We start from the raw sequence: 22,137 nt of genomic DNA on the forward strand, positions 1-22,137 counted from the left end.
GTCGTGCCTGCAAAAACCCCATAAAACACGTGCCCTCCTTCACATGGAATGGCCTTGGCATCAGCGGCCTTGATTCGCATCCCGGCTCCATGACCGTGAGCAGGACACTGAACATATCGGAGTCTTAGTTGCCCCGAACAGTAAAACGGGACTCAGAACAGAGTCCGCCTCAGTTTCCCACAACTGTGGGAAGAGATCACTTAGCACGTGGCCTGACGCTAGAAAGCAGTCTGTAAACGCTGGCTCTTCTCCGGGACGTGGTGAGAATGACAGTGTGAAACGCACTGCAGCCGCCCCCAGGGCAGCTGACCCTCCTCTCGCCTGCTCCCCCCTCCCCGGGCTGCCCAGCTTCGGCTCTCCTGCTGAGCCACGTTCCTGGGAGATGCCTGGTGAGAACTTGGGCTCAGACTGAGTCAGAGGTATTTGCAGACTTGACTCACCAGGTCTTAAAACCAGAAGACTGCCCTGTGGGTCTTATGACGTTCCTGGAAAATAAAAGAAGTGAATAATATTGGGTTGAGTTCATCACGCTCTACTCACCCTCCCTTGTGTGTGTCGGGCGTTCTGAAAGAAGCAAGCGGCAAGGCGGCCAAGTCTGAGCCATCAAAGGAAAGGGCCCGGCTGCAGTGCTGAGAGATGTTGTTTCTTCTGCAGACAGGTTTCGGCCTCTTCCCACAGACTTCTGCTTCCCTGGCTCCCCAGGGCTACCCCATTTCTCCTCCCTCTAGGCTCCTGGGAAAATGTTCCCAAGGGCTGCCTCTGGTGAGGTGTGTCAGAACTGAGCTATGCTGGAGGCCTGGGTGTGGGCTGGGAAGGGCCATCTGGACTCCAGAGAACAAGAAAGGGGAAGTTCTTCTGGAGTGAGAATTTCTGGAAACTTACACTGAAGCAACGGTCAGGTAGGGCACCCATTTCTCTGAGGCCTCCTTTATCCCTGAGGATAGTAAATCCTAACATTGCCACATTCCAGCTGTCTCTAGAAACTGCCTGCCTCTCTGCATCTCTAGAGATGTGCCTCTGCAAAAGCCGCTGTCATTTTGTAATTTCTCACCTGCAGCTGCAAACCCCTAACTGGCCATCCTGCTCCCACTCTGTCTACTCCCTGCCCAACACAGCCAGGGGAACTTTCCAAAATGCAAAACTAACTATATCACAGACACACACACACACACACACACACACACACACACACACCCTTAGCACTTAAAACTTTCCCAAACCTTGCCATTGCTCTTAGGATAATGGCAAAACTCCTTAACCAGTTCAACAAGACCATGTGTTTCAGGATAGGGTATGGTTGTGAGTGATAGAAAACCAGTTTAAAGGGGTTTGAATGGATAAGAATTTATTTTCTCACCCAATAAGTCTGCAGTTGAACCAGCTAGGATTGGCACAGCAGTTCCCCAGAGTTATCAAAGACTCAGTGCTCTGCTCTACCAACCTTAGCAGATGGCTTCCACCTCGTGGTCCAAGAGAGCTGCTTGAGCAGCAGCCATCGCAACCAATTCCCAGGCAGAGGAAGGAAGAATTGTACACAGCACTTCTACTGGCATCTTTCTGCCCAGAATTTAGTGACTAGCTGCAGCTAATTGGAAGAGAGGCTGGAAAAGGTAACCTTTATTTTAGGCGGTCATGGACCTAAAAAGGAGGAAGAGAAAAATGGATGTTGGGCAACACTGGCGGTATATATCATGCACTACATCTCCTGACCCCTACTCTCTTCTTAGCATCATCTCACCTCATGCTTCCTTCCCCTTGCTATCTCCATTCCTGTCACAACTGGCTTTCTCTAGGAGTCCCACATATTTGCAGCACTCCCTCCTGCCATAGGCCCTTGCTTCGACTTCAACATTCTCCCCTCTTCTGATTTGACTACTCATCCTCTGGAACTCGGCTCAAGCAGCATTTCCTCGGGGAATCTTCCTTGATTAGGTCAACCGTCCTATTTAGATGCTTATAGCATGTCGATGGTATCATCGTTGCAATTACACATTTATGTATGCAACCATTTGATTATTTTCTGCCCCCACAATGAGGTCAGAGTTTAGGTCTGGCTTTGCACAGCATAGAGCATTCTGCTGGGCATACTGTAGGTACTCAATAAATAGTTGTTGAATGAATTAATGGATAAATTTAGTTATTATCTCATACAAAATAAAAGAGGCTAAGACTCAGCAAAAGATTTTCCTGGGCAAGTGGTGGTGGGTGGCCAGGAGTAGAGCCTGGGGAGAGCCCTAAATGACTGAGGACTTGCCCTAGGAAGGGGAAGCCAGTGAGAGGGGTAGGGTCTGGGGAGACGATCTGAAGGATTTATTGGCAAATGGATGGCAGGTTCCCACAGGCAGCCCCAGGCTTCATCTCTCCCCCAGGGGCAACCCCAGAGCAAGGGCAGCCCCAGGCTGGTGGGTGTACCTGGTGGTGACTGGGAATGCCAGAGAGTGCGAAACAGATTTAAAAAAGGGTCAGCTTTTCAAGGTGGCTAGTTGCCAGCCAAGAAATGATTCAGTCTGACTCAGCAATAAGATTGAAAAGAAAGTGGTCAGAGGACCCTGGCCCTGCAGGCTGGGTAGCAAGCAGTCACTTTCTGCTAAAGGTCAGTGACCAGTGAGAGGGAAGGCATATCCGTGCATGGTCACTGCCGACATCTTTGAAAATGCAGAAAACCATAATCCCATCACGTGCTTAGCATCTTCAAGTACTTCCTCCCAATCTTTATTTTACACATTTTTCTCTAAGCAGCTGAACTCATCCACAAAACATGATTTAGCAATTTCCTTTCTGACTGAACAGTAGCGCATGTGTTTCTAAATCGCTTTCCGGAGAGGATGGACTGATCGACTCTACTATAAACAACACCCAGTGCACCATGCAATATGTGCCCTCCTCACTACCCATCACCGGTCTATCCCATTCCCCCACCCCCCTCCCCTCTGAGGACCTCAGTTTGTTTCTCAGAGTCCATAGTCTCTCATGCTTCATTCCCCCTTCTGATTACCCCCCCTTTCTTTATCCCTTTCTTCCCCTACCAATCTTCCTAGTTCTTATGTTCCATAGATGAGAGAAATCATATGATAATTGTCTTTCTCTGCTTGACTTATTTCACTTAGCATTATCTCCTCCAGTGCCGTCCATGTTGCAGCAAATATTGAGAACTCGTTCTTTTTGATAGCTGAGTAATATTCCATTGTATATATGGACCAGAACTTCTATATATCAATTCATAATTCATTATTTTAATTTGCAATTCTTTCATTTCTAGAGAGAACAAAAACTTTTCAAATGCTTATTAGTTATACATATTTTTTCAAAACTGACTTTCGCAAAGTTGTTTCTAGGATGGTAAATAGGAACCAGAATCACCAAAATTTGCTTAAAAGTCACCCTTCCCACCTCCAGAAGTAGCATCTCCCCCAAATGGTTGCATGTGTGAGGAAGATGGGGGTAGCAAAGGAGAGAGGAAGGAGTGCAATGGCGGAAAGGTTGGATTCAATGGTTGGGTGACCCTGGTTCCCACGCCAGCCTCTAATACACCTTTGGAAGGGTGAGACTCCAAGCTTTCCGAGCAAACCAGCGCTGACTAGATGACAGATGTTTGCTGTGAAGCTTTTTTGGGTTGCTGCCCCAATCTGATCCACCAGATGGGTTTTGGTATCCACTGAGAGGCAAACTGGGCTCCAATGGTCCAGGGGAGGGACTGCGGTTCGGCTGTGTCTCCAGAGACCAGCCCTCGGTATGGATATGTTCTGTGACCGAATGATGGGAAGACTGACTAGTTGCTAGGAGAGAGGTGGCCTCTGTGTTCTCTGTTCTGTTCTCTGCTAAGTCACTAAACAGCAAGTCCCTCTCTCGCATAGACCTCCATGTCCATGCCCTCAGAAGTTAATGCAAACAATACCAAACATTCCTTCTGACTCTGAAATTCTATGAAAACACCTAAGCTGTTTTGCTTCGCTTTTTAAAAGTGTCCTTATCTATGAAACAAGATGAAAACGTTGACTTCCCATGAGGTTGCCAGATAAAATATGGGACACTCGGTTACACTTGAATTTCAGATAAATGAGGGATACTTTTTTTTAGTATAATGTCTCAAATAGTGCATGACTCTGTAAATAATTAAAGCACGGAAAGATTCAACAACATCCAGCTGGGTCGGTTTATTGCACTTGGGCTTGTGTTTCTGGACTGATGACGATTCTATGGCACTCATTCAACAAGTATTTATTGAGCATCTATTAGACACCAGACATTGTTTAGGCCCTGGTGACACAGCAGAGAATAAAATAAAGCGGTGTCTCTGTTTTTATACGACTTACATCCTTGTAGACCAAAAAACAAACAAACAAACAAACAAACAAACAAAGAAAAAAAACCCATACAGCTCAGAAGACTAATAAAGCAGGATAAAGGTCAGAGACCATGTGAAGGAGGGAATCAAGCAGTCTGATGAACTTGACCTTCTGCACCTGAGAGCCCCCCCTCCCCACCTCCACCAAGACCTGTGTTTGGAACAACGGGACCCCGACATTTTATAGCTATCAATGAAGCTGCATGAAAATGATGTCATTGACTCAAAGGCACCTGTCCAAATCGGGGATAAAATGATCAGTTGCAGGGAAGGCAGAGACCTATAAATCATTTGGTGTAGATTTTAGCTGAGCTGGGGCTGCAACCAAGTTTCCTGACAGCTGGGAGAAAGTTCAGGAAGGTAATGTACTTGTTAGAAGGATGCTTCTGTTTTCAATTTCTATGTGCCAGTCAGGGTGGATTGAGTCCCGACAACTTGATGTGTTTTTGAAGTTTTAGCTGGAACAACAGGGAAGGGTTTTCCTCTTTAAGAAGAAGTCTTTATGCCTCTCGGAGCCAGCGCTCTCAGGTTCAAGGCTGGGCTGGGGACCATCAGACTCACTGCTGGAGAGGCCGCCTATCTTATTCTCCTACCAGCCAAGAGAGGTCAGTCATCAACATCATTACTGTTAGTATCTTCATGATCGGACAGGCTTGCAAGGGGTTCCTCTTCCGTTGGTTACTCGAGTTTCCATGGTCACGAATCCTACGTTTGATTGCTAAGCTATATATTTGGTCCACACCTTTGCTAGGCAAGGTGTGGTTCCCAGGCCAGCGGCGCCACATCCTCTGGGAGCTGGCTGGAAATGCAGAGTCTCGGGCCCCACCCTGACCTGCTGAGTCACAGCCTGTCTTTTAAGTGTCCCAGGGAATGGCACGCATATTAGAGTTTAGGAGAAAGACTGTGCTAGAACATTTTTTTTTTTTTAGATTTTTTTTTTTTTTTATTCGACAGAGATAGAGACAGCCAGCGAGAGAGGGAACACAAGCAGGGGGAGTGGGAGAGGAAGAAGCAGGCTCATAGCGGAGGAGCCTGATGTGGGGCTCGATCCCACAACGCCGGGATCACGCCCTGAGCCGAAGGCAGACGCTTAACCGCTGTGCCACCCAGGCGCCCCATGTGCTAGAACATTTTGTGTGCTGTGTCCATTGCGTTGCATGCATTAGACTTGCATTTGACTTAACATAAAGGCCTCTTGTCTGCTACGACCCTTGGGTGTGTGGGGCTCATTAACATCTTCCTCAAGGAAGACCAGGTCAGTTTGCAGAGTTCTTACTATTTTCAACTCTTAAGTTGAGTTAAGCGCTTAGGTGTGTCTGTAGATTCTTGGTTTCCAAAGGAAGATCCTCGCAGAAACCTGAGGAAAGGAAGTTTTGGTAGAGGAAGGGCAGTTCCGTGAAAACCAACAGCAGAAGGTGCCCAGGAAATTTCTACCAGAGAAGTTTTTAGGCATTCTGGTGGCTTCTCTGCAAATTCTGTTCTGTCGAGGAGGAAGTGCCTCTAGTCCTATCAGACGGAATTCCCAACCACACCACCGGGCCAGCTGAATGTCTGGGGCCTGGAGGGCCCTGTGAGAACCCTGTGGGGGGCCAGAGTCAGGACGCATGAGGGAGCAAGCTCTCCCCAGCTGGTCAGGGCTTCTCTGAGTCCCAGCCAGGGGCAGGTGAAGGGACAGCTCACCAGTGACATGTGGTAAGAGTGCACGAGTTCACATTCGGGGGGGGGGTAGATCTACCCCCAGGCTCTTTCATCATAGCGCCCTTCCCAAGATCTGCCTCTGAAAGGCTTGGAACCCCTGAAGGGCAGGGCATAGAGGTGGGCCCTCAAAGAGACCACGCAGAAAGCCAAGAGCAGACACACTCCAGCTGGAACTGGGAGCAAGGTCTCGGACACTTGGTTCCAGTAAAACTCAGAACTGCTTCCAGGGTGAGCCGGACCATCTCCCCAAAGGTAGCAAACTGGGTGGCTGAGACCGCCGAGTTAAGGGCTTTGGCACTGATGTGGACCCTTTGATGTGAACTTGGTAAACCTCGTTACATCACCCAGTCACAAAGAGCTGCCGCCTGCTTTCTACCTGGAGGCTCAAGGGATTAGGAGCGAACTAACAAAGGTTCACCTGTCAAGTGTCTCCAGGGCCTTGAGTGCAGCCCACTGTGAACCCAGATCAATGCTTCAAGTTGAAGATTTTTGAAAGCGGGCTGATCAGGCTTGGAAGGGTCCTGGGGGGGGGGGGTGTCACTGCATCCAGCCTTCTTGTACAGATGGGGAAATGAAACCAAGTCCCCAAGCCTGGGGGCGGGGCAGGGGGGTAGCAGAAGGGAGGATGGGACTGGCCCAAAGTTCATGGCATTTTCTGGCAGAGTGACAATTAGTGCTAATGTCATCTGGCTCCTGGCCCCAGACTCTTTCCACTGCCCCCTGAGAGCCTGGCTTTGCTGGGACAGTGAAGGAGTCCATCTGCTTAACACACTTCTGCTTCTGAGATCAGTGGGGTAGGGCCCTCCTTTCCATCTTCCCCCGCTGTCCCTGGCAAGACGGCCTCCATAGAGGCTGCGACTCTGCCCCCACGCCCTCACTGTCTTCATGGGAGGGCCACCTCCCTAGACCACAGGGGAGAGCCTGCCCCACCTGGATGCCCTGTTGTTCTCCAGGATCTCCCTGCCTCAGAATTCCTTCGCTCAGCCCCACACCCTTCCTGCTTTGTTCTTGGCACATTAATTGCTCCTGCAACCCACTCTTCCTTACTAGATTGCAAGTCTGGGGGTAGGCAATGAATGCCCACCTTCTCAGTTCCTATAGTGCCTGGCATGGAGCGGGGCATACAGCTGACACTCCATCCATGCCTAAGTGACCCTTTCTCTTTTCTTCCCGGACAGATTCAGAGCCCAGTACTTTGGACTCCCAGTCTTCGACCACCCTGTTCCTGTCCTCCGAGGAGCCCGGCCCCTCTACGGCCGCACTGCCTTCTCCCTCCTCCTCCTGCGAGCCCCAGGCCTTCTCCCCAGGCGCCTCCGTGCTGCCCCCGCTGCTGCCACCGCCCCCCGCGCCCGCCGCGCCTCCCGGCCCCAGCGCCCCCGGACGCGCAGGCCTCTACTCCGTCGTTGTCTCCTCCCCGGACGCGGCCCCGCGCCTTGGCGACTGGCTGCCCGGCGGCCCCGCGGCCACCCCTCCGGGAGTCCGCGGGGACGAGCGCGAGCGGCCGGCGCCCGCCCTGGGGCCCGAGAGGGGCCGCGTCTCGCGCCCCGGGGCAGCGGGCAGGGAGGAGGGCGCCGGGGAGGCCCCGGGAGCCTCCCCGCAGCCCTGCGCGCGGCCCGCCGCGCCCGCCAGCCTGGAAGCCAGCGTCGGGGACATCCTGGTGGAGCTGCGGACCATGAACGGCCACCTGGACGTCATAGCGAGGGCCCTCACCAAACTGGCCTCGTCCCTGGGGCCCCCACCGCAGCCCCTGCCGGACGTCCCGGATGCCAACTGACATAGGAGTGGCCGCCTGGCTGGGCACCTTCGCGGCGCTCCGCGGAGGGATCCCCGGTGCACCTGTCACCTACAGGGGCTGAGCAAAGCCAGCAGAAGAGAGCATTCCTCTGCTCTGCCTGCCAAGAATGGATCTTTCCTGGGCTCTCAGTCTTACATGATGATGCTTCTCACATTCTCAGGCCAGGCCCTTTCTTGGCAATCACCGTGACCCCACTCCCCTGGCTCTCCTGGACCTTCAGATGTCCTTCTCCTCGTTTTGGAAAAGGCCTTGAACTCCAGGCAGGAAAAGTGCCCCCAGAAGGTGGTAGGACCTTGGGCGAGGAGCTGCTCAGAGAACCATCCTTTCACATTCCACGTCTGTGACTTCTGAGTAGTGTGGGGGGAAGGCAAGCCAGCTCCAGCTTTCCTCTCTGACTTCTCCATGGTGTATCTGATCTGTGGTGATGTTTACATATTTTTTTAAAAAATATTTTTGGATAATTAAATTTATTTTTTCTCATTACAACCACATTGCAAGAAGTCTGGAAAATAGAGATGTGAAAAAATCTGATGTATTTGGAGAAGGGGGTATTTAAGTCTTTCTTATGAATAAGAAAGTATATGCATAATAAACAAAAATTTTTATATGTACTTTCTGGATGTTGGCCTCACTCAGCTCCGTTTTTTTTTTTTTTTTTTTTTTTCCTTTGCATGGGCCCCTGTTCCTGGTTACTTGGCCCGGCCTTACTGTACTTCTTCGGATCTTATTTCCACTTTTCTCATGCTTGTGAAGATTAAGCTCCTAAAATTCTCATGATTCTTTTCTAAAACTCCCAGGTCCCCCTAAATTTGGTAAATCCACCCCTTTCCTCTGGATTGGAGCAGAAGCTGAATCACAGAGTGACAGGACAATATGAGGGAAGCCAGCACTCTTGGCCTCTACTTATTAAGTGCCAGTGACACCACCCTCCCCCATTGTGACAACCAAAAATAACTCCAGACTTTGCCAATGTCCCCGGATTGAGACCTAGATGGAATTTCAGAAATCTGGAATAATCAATGCCCTCCAGGATCTGACTTCCCATAAGGAGGCAGGGCTCTTCTCACTTTCCTATTTGAATTAAAAGTCATTTGTCAGAAGCAAATATACTGCTCTTTTCCTGGAAACAAACCAAAAGTCAGAAACCACACTTCACAGGGGAAAAGGTCGTCCTGGAGCATTTGCAGGGCATGCAGGTGATGGGCTGAGGCGGGTGGCTGCCTGGGCTCTCCAGTCCTCTGCACACCCAGCGCATCTCCGACTGGGGCCTGCACGACCCACCTGGAGAGCTTGTGAAGATGCTGATTCTGCTTTAGTGGCTCTGGGGTGGGGCCTGCGACTCTGCATTCCTCATGAGCTCCAGGGGAATGTTGATGCTACCGGCCCCAGACACGTTTTGAGTAGTGAGTAGCAAGGCCTTTTCCACTTTGGGATTCCTGCCTGTTTGGTTGCTTGTCTCTGCACCCTGCAGTGGCTAGATGCCCCCAAGCTCTTACCAAAACTTTCACTGCAGCTCTGGGGGACTTCTTGTTTTACTTTTTATTTTTAAAGATTTTTTATTTATTTAATTGCGAGAGAGAGAGTGAGAGAAAAAGAGCAGGAGCAGAGGGAGAGGGAGAAGCAGACTCCCAGCTGAGCAGGGAGCCCGATGCTGATGCCAAACCAGATCCGGGGACCCTGGGATCATGGCCTGAGCTGAAGGCAGATGCTTAACTGACTGAGCCAGGGCGTGGGATGCCTTCAGCTCAGGTCATGATCCCGGATCCTGGGATCAAGCCCTGCGCTGGGCTATCTTGCTCAGCGGGGAGTCTGCTTCTCTCTCTCTCTCTGTCTCTCTCTGTGTCAAATAAATAAATAAAATCTTGAAAAAAAATTTTAAAGAAAAGCCAGAGTATATTAGGTCTAGCCACCCACTGAAGTTTCACTGGAGTTCAAATCAATTCAGCATTTATTGGGTGTCTATGATGTTGGTGCCTGGGGGACACAAAGATGAATAGAGTAAGGGCCCTGGCCTCCAGGGGCTCCCAGCCTAGTGTCCCACACGGAGAGGGATCAGCCGTTCCGGTGAGTAAACAACTTGAAGAGGGCGTGGGGAGAAACAGCAGAGCGGGGTGAGAATGGCAGTCGCTGAGGCCAGGCTTCTGGCTTTTACTCTGGGAGGATTGTCCTCTTGCCTCAGTCTCTTCATCTGTGTCAGATGCGGATGATGGCATCCGCTCTCTCACGGCCCAAGAGAAGCAGACTTGGATATTCTGGGGGCTTTGCGCTCCAGAAAGTGCTGTCCAGATACCCTTTCATGGGGAGTGGGTAGCATTACCTCCTCTCTCCTGGGTCCTGTCGCAAGAGGGGGAGTCACACCCTCACATGTGAGCTGCCCCTCCATCTCTGATGGACTAAACCCTTCCCCTTCTTTTTTTTTTTTTTTTTCAGGAAAAGAATCCACGGCCCAACGTGACCATCCTTCATTCTGCTTTTTAGCTGAAGAAACAGCCAAGCTGGCGTTCAGGCACAGTGGCCGGGAACATCAGTACTGGGCTCTTCCTCAGATGCTCATTCAAAGTCTTTTGTTCTCATTTTGAGGGACTTCTTTGAAATTTGATTAAAAGCAACAAAAAACTAAATCTTTCAAGAACAAAGGGGGGCTGGCATATAAATCCGAACTTCAGCTACAGGGACTGAATCCTTTGGTCAGAGTCCCCGTGTGCGTACGTGAGATTGAGGCTGGGGAGATGAGAAGGAGCGGCCGCGGTAACACTCCTTTGACCGAGGGAGAGCGGAGGAAAGCCCGAGCCCCTGTCCTGGGCGAGTAGGGCCTCAGAAACGGGGCCTGGTCGAGGGTTTTTGGAGATGGGGCTGAAGGGGGATAGGAGGGGCTGGAGTTTGCAAAAGGTACAGCCAAGGCGATGGAATTGAGTTCACACAATTTATCAGTCTGAAGGGGCTGGGCAGAAAAAAAGAAATCTCATCTAATAGATTGTAGGTTGGAATTTCCCTCTGAATTCAACACTAACTCTTCGACCCGAGGCTCAGGTGTCGTTAGGGGTGGCCCGACATAAGACAAGCACACGATGGCTCAAGGTGGCAAGCGGAAAGTAGCCTGAGGCCCGTGGCGGAAATCGCAGGCTCAAGCCAGGGGCCCACGTCTCAGCAGTTATGGCAGCTCACCTTGGTGAGGTAATGAGGGGCCTGTTTTTGAGGGCATCCCAGTAGAGACCAAATGGGGAGCTGCTGATGCCGAAGCCAATGGGGTTCTGCACTGGGTGGAGCAGTGGTTTAAAGACCCTCACTCTGACATTGATGTGAGCCTTGGCTCCTCTCTCGACGCCTCAGGTCCCTCCCCAGTCCAGTGTCCAGTCACATGGGCTCTACCTTCTAAAGAGCTCAATTATCCAACCGCTTCTCACTGCGACCACCTGGCCAAAGCCACTGTCCTCTCCACCCGAGTTACCATGACAGCCTCCTCACTGGCCTCCCTGCTCCATCTCTCTTCTCTCGCAGAAGCCAGAGTGGTCTTTTTTTTTTTTAATGTTCAATGATTCATTAGTTGCGTATAACACCCTGTGCTCATCACATCACGTGCCCTCCTTAATGCCCATCACCCAGTTACCCCATCCTTTACCCCATCCCCTTCTGCAACCCTCAGTTTGTTTCCTGGGGTCAAGAGTCTCTCATGGTTCATCTCCCTCTCTGATTTCTTCCCCTTCAGTTTTCCCTCCCTTCCCCTGTGGTCCTCCACGCTATTCCTTATAGTCCACATATGAGTGAAACCATATGATAATTGTCTTTCTCTGCTTGACTTATTTCCTTTAGCATAACCCCCTCCAGTTCCACCCATGTCGATGTAAATGGTGAGTAATCATTCTTTCTGATGGCTGAGTAATATTCCGTTGTACATATGAACCACATCTTCTTTATCCATTCATCTGTTGAAGGGCATCAGCTCCTTCCATAGTTTGGCTATTGTGGACAATGCTGCTATGAACATTGGGCTGCAGCTGCCCCTTCTTTTCACTGCATCTGTATCTTTGGGGTAAAGCAGAGTGATCTTTTAACAACATTTCTAACCAGGTTACTCCTCTGCGGACTCTCCAGTGGTTCCATCTCACTCAGAGTAAGAGCTGAAGTTTTACGTAATTTGGTCTCCTATTATGTGCCTGATCTCATCTCTTATCACCATCCTCCATTCTAGTCCCACCAGCCTCCTTGCTGCCTCTCCCATGCACCGGGCATGTTCTACCTCAGGGCCTTTGCACTGGCTATTTCTTCAGTCTGGACCACTCTTCCCCCAGATTGGTCACATGACTTTCTCCCTTATACCTTCAGGTCTTTGCTCAAACCTCCTTCGAAAAGTTGTAACCCCTTCCCTAACCTTAACCCTCCACTCCCCAGATGCATTTCTTATTCTTTCTTGTTTTGTTGTTGGTGTTGGTGTTGGTGGTGTGTGTGTGTGCATGTGTGTGTGTGTGTGTTTGTTTTGTTGTGTTTTTTTATAATAATATTTTTTATTATATTATGTTAGTCACCATACAGTACATCCCTGGTTTTTGATGTAAAGTTCGATGATTCATTAGTTGCGTATAACACCCAGTGCACCATGCAATACGTGCCCTCCTTACTACCCATCACCGGTCTATCCCAATCCCCCACCCCCCTCCCCTCTGAGGCCCTCAGTTTGTTTCTCAGAGTCCATAGTCTCTCATGCTTCCTTCCCGCTTCTGATTACCCCCCCCCCCTTTCTTTATCCCTTTCTTCCCCTACCAATCTTCCTACTTCTTATGTTCCATAGATGAGAGAAACCATATGATAATTGTCTTTCTCTGCTTGACTTATTTCACTTAGCATTATCTCCTCCAGTGCCGTCCATGTTGCTGCAAATGTTGAGAAATCGTTCTTTTTGATAGCTGAGTAATATTCCATTGTGGAATGGACCACAACTTCTTAATCCAGTCATCTGTTTTGTTGTTGCTTTTTCCTTGCAAAAAACCACCACCCCACACACAATATGCTTACTTTATTTTTTGTCATTAGAATGTTAGCTCCATGAGGGATGGACTTTTTGTCTGCTCTGTTATCTCAGCATACTGCCTTTAAAAAAAAAGTGTTTTGTAAAAGGGACGCATCAATTGTAACAATTCAGACAATACAGAGGAGAACAAAGAAGAATGTGAAACCCACCCAAAATCCACCCCCAGAGATAACTACTGTCACTATTTTGGCAACTACTATGTGAAACATCTGTGTCTGTGCAAAATGCATACATATGTGTGTACTTGTATTTAACTGGGCTCATCCTAGACCTGCTGTTCTGCAGCCTGGTTGGTTTGTTTGCTTTTTAAAACTTGATAATGGATGGAAATTTTCCCCTTAAAAAAATGGATATTATATATGAAGCAACATTTACTTAATCAGCCCTGTGCTTTGGTTTCTAATTTTTCACACTCATAAGCAGTGCTGTACATGTTTTTGCTCTTTTGTGTGTCAAGGTAAGTTCCTAGAGGTGTGATTTCTGGGTCAAAGTGCATACATCCCTACTTCTTGTTTTAGGTTGCTGTTGTGGCTTCATTGAGGTTCAAAAAGGGGAAGTGAATGAATGGTAGGAGGAATTCAGGGGCCTTAAGGCAGTTCCATTCAAGAACCTGAAAAAGGAGGAAATGAAAACAAGACCGGCTTCTGAAGGTTGGAATAAGAGCACAGGAGGCCAGAATAGAGTTGTGCAAAGCCACATGGGAGGGATGAATCTCGAATGGTCCCTCAGATGGTGCATGAGTCTGCGTCTGATCAGGAAACAGAAGCCATCTAAGTTTTGCACACGGAGGGAGGGGCTCTCATTCAGGGATTGGAAGCAAGGATGCTGGAAGGGCTGGAGGAGCACGGAGGGGAAGCTCATGTTACCCAAGAAGAGTAAGTGCGGGAAAGCACTACCAGCCCTGGGCTGGACTGGCCAAGGGAGTGCAGGACCCGAGTGATCTCCTGGAACCTAGCTGGAAGCCCCCATTGGAGGGAGGCTGGGAAATGCAGACCGTGGGCCCTGCACCCCGATGACATAAGACAGAGAGCACGGCTGACAGCAGGTAGACCAATGACCAGTGCCAGCAGCAACTTGAGTCAAAGCAATGGTATATCTAAAGGAAGCAGCTGTCGCGCAGAGAGTAAGGTCCGCTGGCCATGAGAGCACCAAAGAGCAGGCACCGTGGAGACCCACATGGCCAGTGCCTGTGCCGGCAGAGGAGGGCCTGCTTGACCCTTGGGGACCCAGTCACAGGGGAACACAAGCACCCTGGCTCTCTCATCTGATACCATTCAACAGTCTAGAGGGTGCCAACGAGAGACTGTCCCCAAGAGACGGCTCTCCTGCTGAGTGCAGACAGGCTGGGTTTTGGAGCCTTCTTGGGGGGCTGTTAGGTCTTGGATAATAGTAGGTTACCGATGTGCATCGCCCCTCTGGGAGACAGGAAGCCAGCCCTGGGACTTGCCCTTGGACATATTCCTTTATCTAAAGGACGGACATAGGCACCAACACTTATTGGGCTCCTATCAGGCATCGGCTCTGTGCTGTGTGCTCTGTCTACATACGAGATCTTATTTGTTCCTCACGGCAACCCTGTAAGCGAGGTTGGGAGCTAGGTCCTCCAACATTCATTTCATTGGTCAGGAAATTGAGGTTCAAAGAGGTGGCGTGACTTTCCCGTGGTCACACAGCTGGTAAGTGCCAGAGCCTGGATCTGTGTGTCTCCAAGGCCCTGGTTCTGCCACCACCTGTGGCCGCCTATCACATTGATTGGACTTTTTCCTTTCAGAAGTAGGTCGAAGACCCAGGGCTGTTGAATTGCCTCTGGCTGGTGAGTCTCCCCCAGAAAGACAACTGAGTAGCTCTCTGGAAGTTAGAGGTCTGAAAAAGTGAGAAAATGCCAGCACTGGAATAATAAACCAGAAAGCAAGGGACTCCCCTCACCCTCTCCCCCGACCCCCAGCCACGGCACTAATGGTGTCATACATGTTGGGCTTGGGAGGGAGAGGAGATGCTGGAGAGAAGACGAGGTACAGGGAAGAGTGGATGAGGAGAGAGACCAGAAGGATTGTGCCAACTTGGTGGCTCTGAAGTACCTTTAAGGTCAATGTCATTAACTATGTTACATGTACAAGGTGACTTAGCTACAATTGTACTTTGTTTCCCTCACTCCTTACCCCCTGGGGCCACCTGACTTAAGCAACCAACTCTGCTTGGAGGACCAGAAAATGCAAGGATTTCTGCAAGTCTTTCAGGTGCCAGTATTAGCACCTCAAGTCCCAGGGGCGTTTTCCAAGCTTCCTATAAAGCAAGGACCCTAGCAAGCAGCAGGCAGACTGACTCGAACCTTGGCTCTCATGCATGAGGCTGGCCAGTAGCCAGTGGGCTCAAACAATTTCCACAAAGCAAATGTGCAAAGCCTCTGATGAGAGGCCACCAGGGGCATCTTCCAAGGCTCTTGGCTCCGGCGTCTTCCTCCAGAATGCTGTTCCTGCTGCCTATGTGCTCTCTGGAGGGCACCACGCTGGCCCAGCTATCCCTTCCGGAGCAGGAACTGTATCCTTCCCCCCCACCCCCCGCCAACCCCGTTATGCCCAGCACCATTCAGACAGGGAGCTGGTGCTCAGTAAATGTTGGTGGAGGGCTCCGGATGGGGGGTGCAGTCCCTGGGGTCCAGTCTGGCAGCCCGGGGCTCCACCTCTTGCTTCCTGAGCACTGCCCGCGCTGCCTGGATGGTGATGAAGACCTGTCCGTCGGCCAGTCTGGTGCTGGCCCAGGAGGGAAGGTCATGACGACCTGCCTCCGCGGCAGCTTCCAGGCCTCGCCTTTGCTTGTTTTCTGGGAGCCTCGGTGTCTGCCCACAATGGCATGGCTCGTTCGGCTGCCCAGATTCTTGGCGCAGTGCGCGGGCCGCATAGCTTGTTTCCGTGGTGAGCAGAGCAGAGATGGCCCAGCGTTCCTCCCTGTCTCCCCGGGCAGGGCGCGTGCCAAGCGATGGCTCCCAAAGCGGGTTTTCCGACGGGGGAGGGGGGTGGTCTTCTCAAACTTGGCTGTGCTTTGAGCAGAAGTGAACAGATCTAACAGATTTTATTCATTCCTGCCTCTTACGTCCCACCTTACTCCCCAAAGTGTTTGAGACGGCTGCAGGGAATACCACATTCTGGGGGGGGGGGCTCTGAGACAGCATCTGGCCTGACCCCCTTCACTGCGCCATCTTCTAGGAAGGGTTACAGAGGTCAGTGACTGGCTCGGGGTGACCCAGCGGGTGAAGAGCTGGGCTGCGATGGAAGCTATCGGCTCCTGAGTCCTGTGTCCTTTCAACCACAGCACTTCCTGGCTGACCTTGAGTGACTCTTTCCAGGGGTGAGATGGGACAGCCTGGGACAGTCCACCTCTTCCAACACCTTTGTCCCTGAGACTGGACCCACACTCAACACACACGTGTACACACATGTAGGATGGATCCAGAACTTTAAATGAAAAAAAAAATTATTTGTGTTTTTTAAACCTGGGGCAGGGTAACTATGGCCCATAACCTGTTCTCATTCAGCTTGGGAGCGAAGGGTGATTTTTACATTTTAAAATTGTGAAAGGAGCAACAGCAGCATATGTGACAGAGCCCGGATGTGCCCTGCAAAGCCAAAAATACTGACTGTCTAACCCTTTGCGGACAATGTTTGCGGATCCCGGGTCTGGACAATGCATTTGACTTCCCCCCCAGTGATAGCAAACAATCTACCCAGGAGACTGAAGAACTCCTCTTTCATAGGTCCGTCTACACAGTCATCTCTATAGGGCTCCGACTGTGAAATTTAGAATTTGCAGCTTTCTCCCTTTACCCGTCAGATGCTTGTGACTTTTCGGAGTGATTCTTCTGTGGCTCGATTCCTGTCTTCCCCGGGATGAACCACGGGGGTGAAGTCAGGAGACTTCCAGAGGTGAATTAGGGGGTCAAGGCTGCCAGTGGGTCATTTACTGCCGGTACCCAGCATGGGCCGCTCCTGCGGGGAGGTGCCTTGCAAATGCTTGGCCCTGAGCCCCCGGGTGGACCGAGGTGGGGCCAGAAAACAGACTCCCCAGAGTGACAAGGAAAATTTCTTTCTCCTCTAAGAGAAACACAAAGGTGCTTGTGATCTGACTACCTCTGTTTCCTCCCCACCGAGGCAGCCTTCTTCACTAGTTCCTGTCTGTTCAGGCCGCTCATTTCTTTATAGTTACTGAACCAGAGTAACCGCAAATCAAGCCGGAAGCGCGCGATAACCCGCTGAACTCTGCGTGGCCTTGGCTGGGCTTCTCCCCAGCACATCCGACGGCCGGCCGGCCTCTCTGCAGCTGTAGGGTATCCAGCCAGCACCCAGCAGCGTCTGAGGCTCTGCTCTCCGGCTCGTTATTGCCAGAGTCAAAAGAAAGAGTAGGGGCGGGGAGGGGGGGACAGTGTGACAGGCAGACAGAACCAGGAATGTTCAAAACCATCAGAGCTGCTCATGGTTGTGAAAGATATACAGGCAGGCAGTTCGGAGTTTAAATACGAAATGACACCAGAAGCCTTTAATGTAAAGAGGAGCTTTAGGCCTGATCTGGGAGCCGAAAATAGTCTGTGAACTCCCCTCTCTGAGATCTTAGAAGTTCTGTTCTATTGACTTCAGGCAGGGCCAAAGCCGTGGTGCACTTCATGGGCTCATAAATATAACATTATTGGACCAAAAAACCAATCCTTCTCCAACTGATTAGGCCCAGATTGGTCAACCCATAAATCAACACGGAATGAGAGCTATAAAGTTGTGAATCAATGTGTCCCAGACCTCCAAACCGGAATGAAAGTGCTGGAATAAAATAGCGGGAGTACTTCCAAGATCCTTCTCATCCCTCCTCCCACCAGCCCCATATCCTACTACACTAATTTTAAAAGCCCTTTTTCTTCCTCTTTTTTTTTTCTCCGCTCCTGGGTCTGGCCGTGGACAGTGTTTCAGGGCAGGAAATTCGGTCTAGAAGCGAGGGTGGGGAAACAGGAGGCTGACCTGTTGCATTTCCGGTCAGGACTGCTCTGCGGCTCCGCTCTGCCTCCCCGGCTGTGGGCTCCACCTGCGGCTGAGAGGGGATGGCATTTGTCATCCACGTCACGGAGCCAGGAAGGGAACCCAACTCCCCGTTGGCACGCAGGGAGCGATTGGCTCCTGTTTGATCAATAAGTGGATATTTAGATCCAATTAATTTAAGGGCTGTGAACCCTCACATAGAATTACTAAATACAATAATCCATTCTCCTCTTGGAACTGCATGTCAGGTTCAAAAATGCTGTGCGGCTGTCCCTGTTGGACGTGGTCACCCTCTTGGGATCTGGGAGCTGAGGTTGTCTGTGGGGAACACGGCCCACCCCTAGCAGAGAGCGCTCTGTGTCCCAGTTCCTCTGGAGTTCTAAAACAAGGTTTGTTTTCTAAAACCCGCTTCTCCAAAATATACCCTCCCAGGATCCTTCCCCTCCTTTCTTTGACACAGCAGGCACACTCCCCCCGCCCCGCCCCTTCTAAGGGCTTATGGTTAAGCACCTGCCCTCCCAAGGCTGGGAGCTCTTCTTTCCCAATCATCCCAATGCCAAGTTCGCCTGCCATCTTCTCGCCCTTGGGGAGGACACACGCATGATCCCATACAAATTCCTTGAGCTGCTGGCCTCCTGGTTTTTCCCAGACACAGCCTCAAAGGGCTGGGAGGAACTTCAGTTTCATCTGGTTCCAGCTGCTCGTTTGGGGAAACCGAGGCCCAGAGAGGGGTTCTCCCTTATCTAAAGTGAAAATCAGGCCTCTTACAACCCATTCCACTTTACCCTATGGCAAAGCCCTAAGCTGACTGCATTCTTGTTCTCTGTAGAGAAAGAAGGTCCTTGTCAAGTTCTCCTGAAGCTGGTCTTAAAGCACCATTTCTGTACAGTTGGCTGTTTCCTTTGGACATTTTTATTTCCCCCATGTTTTCCTCTCTCCTTGCTGGGACTTACAAGACCACGAACAGACAAGCCCAAGACCCCAGAGGAGAAATTCTCCCCTCCAGTGTGTGCCTCTAGGAGGAGTGGGGCTGAATGACAGCACTATTTGACGAATGAGCTCCGTGTCGGTGTTTTACCACCAGCAGTCAGAGAAACCTTGCAGGATGTGTCCAGGGAACTGGAGTTTGTAGGGTTAGCTAAATCTGTACCACCCACCGCACAATAGCAGCACTGTGCAGAAAAGGCGGCTTTGAAACAGGTTCAGTTTTATGTTAGTTCCAAGTTTAGGTGAAGAGCCAAGTTCAGGTGAAGGGCCATTTCTGCAGCTGAAGGATTTGTATTCCTCCTCCTAACCCTGATGCAGCCCTTTGTCGTCTTGGCTCTTCCACTGTTAAAAAATCCTGACGTTCTCTCTCTACGTTCTGGGAAGACATTCAACTCCCCAAGTAAGCTATAAGAAATAAAGTGATCACGCTGCTTGGACACAACTATTCCATCAGCAGACCTGGGAGTGAGTGTGAATGTGATGAACCCTACTGCCTGCAGAATCCTTTTTTCACACTTAATCCCTCTTTTAGCCCTGAGGTCAGAGCACCCATGGAAAGAGGATGGGGAAGATCGTAAGTATGACCCTAATTCTTCATCCCTGCTGTTTCCATGCCCTTTGCCATGTGACTTTGTATTGCCCTCCGGGGCTGTGTCTGGGCTTAGTCATGAACTTGCTTTGGCCAACAAGATAAAGTGGAATTGATGTGTCTCGGCTCTGAACCTAGACCTCATGAGGCCTTGTAAGTTTCTTCTTGCTCTCTTTTGTGACATCATCGCCATGACAACGTGTGTAAGCCAGCCTGTGGAAGAGGGGTTACACTGAGGTGCAGAACCAAGTCACCCCAGTTGTCCCAGCCAATGCCAGTCTGGATTGACCAACAACCAGCCAACCTCCAGACATGTGAGTAAGCCCAGTCGAGATTGGCAGAGCCACTTAGCTGACCCGTGGCTATCCCTTGATGTTAACTGTTGTGTGTCACTGAGGTTTCACGATGGTAAGGCGGCATCGTGGAAGTAGCTGATTGATATGGGCAGTTACCCCATATACTTTTATTATCACATTTTAATTCCTCGTTTCAATCAAATGGTCACCTAAATCATCTGGTATACACTATTAGGTGTCTACCTAATATCCATAATTCTCTTCTTCATTGCTGTCACAACCATGTGGCCAGGGGCGCCTGGGTGGCTGAGTCGGTTAAGCATCTGCCTTCGGCTCAGGTCATGATCCCAGGGTCCTGGGATGGAGCCCGGCATTGTGCTCCCTGTTCAGTGGGGAGTCTGCTTCTCCCTTTCCTTCTGTCCCCACCCCGCTCATGGTCTCTCTCTCTCAAATAAATAAATAAAATCTTAAAAAAAAAAAAAAAAAAAGAACCATGTGGCCAGCTAAAAACCTACATTTCCCAGCTTCCTTTGCAGTGAGGAGTTGTCATGTGACACTTCTTTGGCCAATGAGAAGGAAACGAAGTATCCAGTAGAACTCCCAAAAGGAGATGGAGACCCCATTTATCCCTATCCCTTTTCCTGCCTGAAATGAGAATGTAGTGCTGGAGGGTATTCTGACCCTGAGCTGACAGCATACGCTAAAAATGGCTGGGAGGAAAGACAGAAAGAGCTTGGGTCTCAGATAGTACGGCCGCAGGTCTAGCACTGTACTAGTACTAGAAAGCCTTCCTTATGGACATCTTGTTACACGAGAAAAAATAAAACTTCTCAATCACCGAGGCTACTGTTTTTCAGTCTTCTCTTATTCGTAGCTTACTGTAATTCTTAATATCACATTCTAGGGGCCATTTTGTCCTCTTTTGGAGAAAGTGTTTAGAACAAATAAGTAAAGGTGCTTTGTAATGATATTTCATAGAAAATATGACTGCTAATTACTGTAGAGGTTCACCAGTTATACACATAATAATAATTTCTATGCATTTGTATTTATATATAATATTTATTAATAATTTTCAAAGCTCACAGTGTTCTTACTTGTCCGCCTCAATACGCTTGTGATTAGTATCCCATATTCATTCTATGGTAGGGGAAACTGAGGCATGGGGAGGTTAAATGAGTTCTCCAAAGTAAACAATCTGTTAGAGAGCTGGGGAGGGACTGGAAAACAGGTTCCCCAGACTTCCTGAGGAAGGATCTAATGTGCATCTCAACTAGACCAAACTAGAGTGATTTAACTTCTGTATCTTGGGCTGTGACTGGCCCCAATCAGGGAGACCGAAGGCAACCGAATCTTTTTAATTCTGCAGAGACCATCCAAGACTGAAAGTCAGTATACTCTGAGACAAGCTAGTTTGTAGGAAGACAGAGAAGGAAGAAAAGACAACTTTTTGCCTTTTGTATCCTCAAAAGTATTTGCTCCCTCTTCTTTGTTCCCCTGGGAAGTGGAGTCAATTGGTTGTGGATCTATCTTCCCAGAGCTTCCCAGTGAGCTCCTCAAGAGTAGGACTAGATGTTCTTTATTTTTATATTGCTGGCAGGGCTTCTGGGTACGATTGTGCAGGTTGGTCACTGCACAAGAGTGCTTGGCTAAGGGGTGCATTCAACAGGCAGTGGGCCCCATTGGATTGTGATACATCAAGAAGTGCTTTTTTCCTAATTTGCACATAGATACTCTGGTCATTGGTACCTGGACCATAGTACAAGCTGCTTATTTGAAAAATGAATAACCCTCAGATGATTACTTCTTTCTTTCTTTCTTTCTTTTTTTTTTTTTAAGATTTTATTTATTTATTTGACAGAGATAGAGACAGCCATCGAGAGAGGGAACACAAGCAGGGGGAGTGGGAGGGGAAGAAGCGGGCTCCCAGCAGAGGAGCCTGATGTGGGGCTCGATCCCATAACGCCGGGATCACGCCCTGAGCCAAAGGCAGACGCTTACCCGCTGCGCCACCCAGGTGCCCCTGATTGCTTCTTTCTGAAGGTCATTTTGATCATGTTCTACTGACAATGGAGTGTTTCTAAGATGGGAGTTGGTCAACATTAAGATCTTTCCTTCTCAAGCTGTCTGCATAATCACGGAAGTGAAGTAGCAGTTTCAAGATCCAGAGACTAGCATAAAAATAAACATCCACCATTTATTAAGCATTTATTATGTGTCAGATAAAAAGCACTTTACATCCATTACCTCATATAGTCCTTACAGCAAAACTGTGAGGAAGGTTCTATTAACACCCCCAATTTTTTTTCTTTTTTAAGATTCATTTATTCACTCTAGAGAGAGGGGGAGGAAGGGCAGAGGGAGAGAAAGAGAGAGAGAGAAT

The sequence above is a fragment of the Ursus arctos genome, unplaced genomic scaffold, assembly GCF_023065955.2.
Source record: "Ursus arctos isolate Adak ecotype North America unplaced genomic scaffold, UrsArc2.0 scaffold_29, whole genome shotgun sequence".
Taxonomy (NCBI): domain Eukaryota; kingdom Metazoa; phylum Chordata; class Mammalia; order Carnivora; family Ursidae; genus Ursus; species Ursus arctos.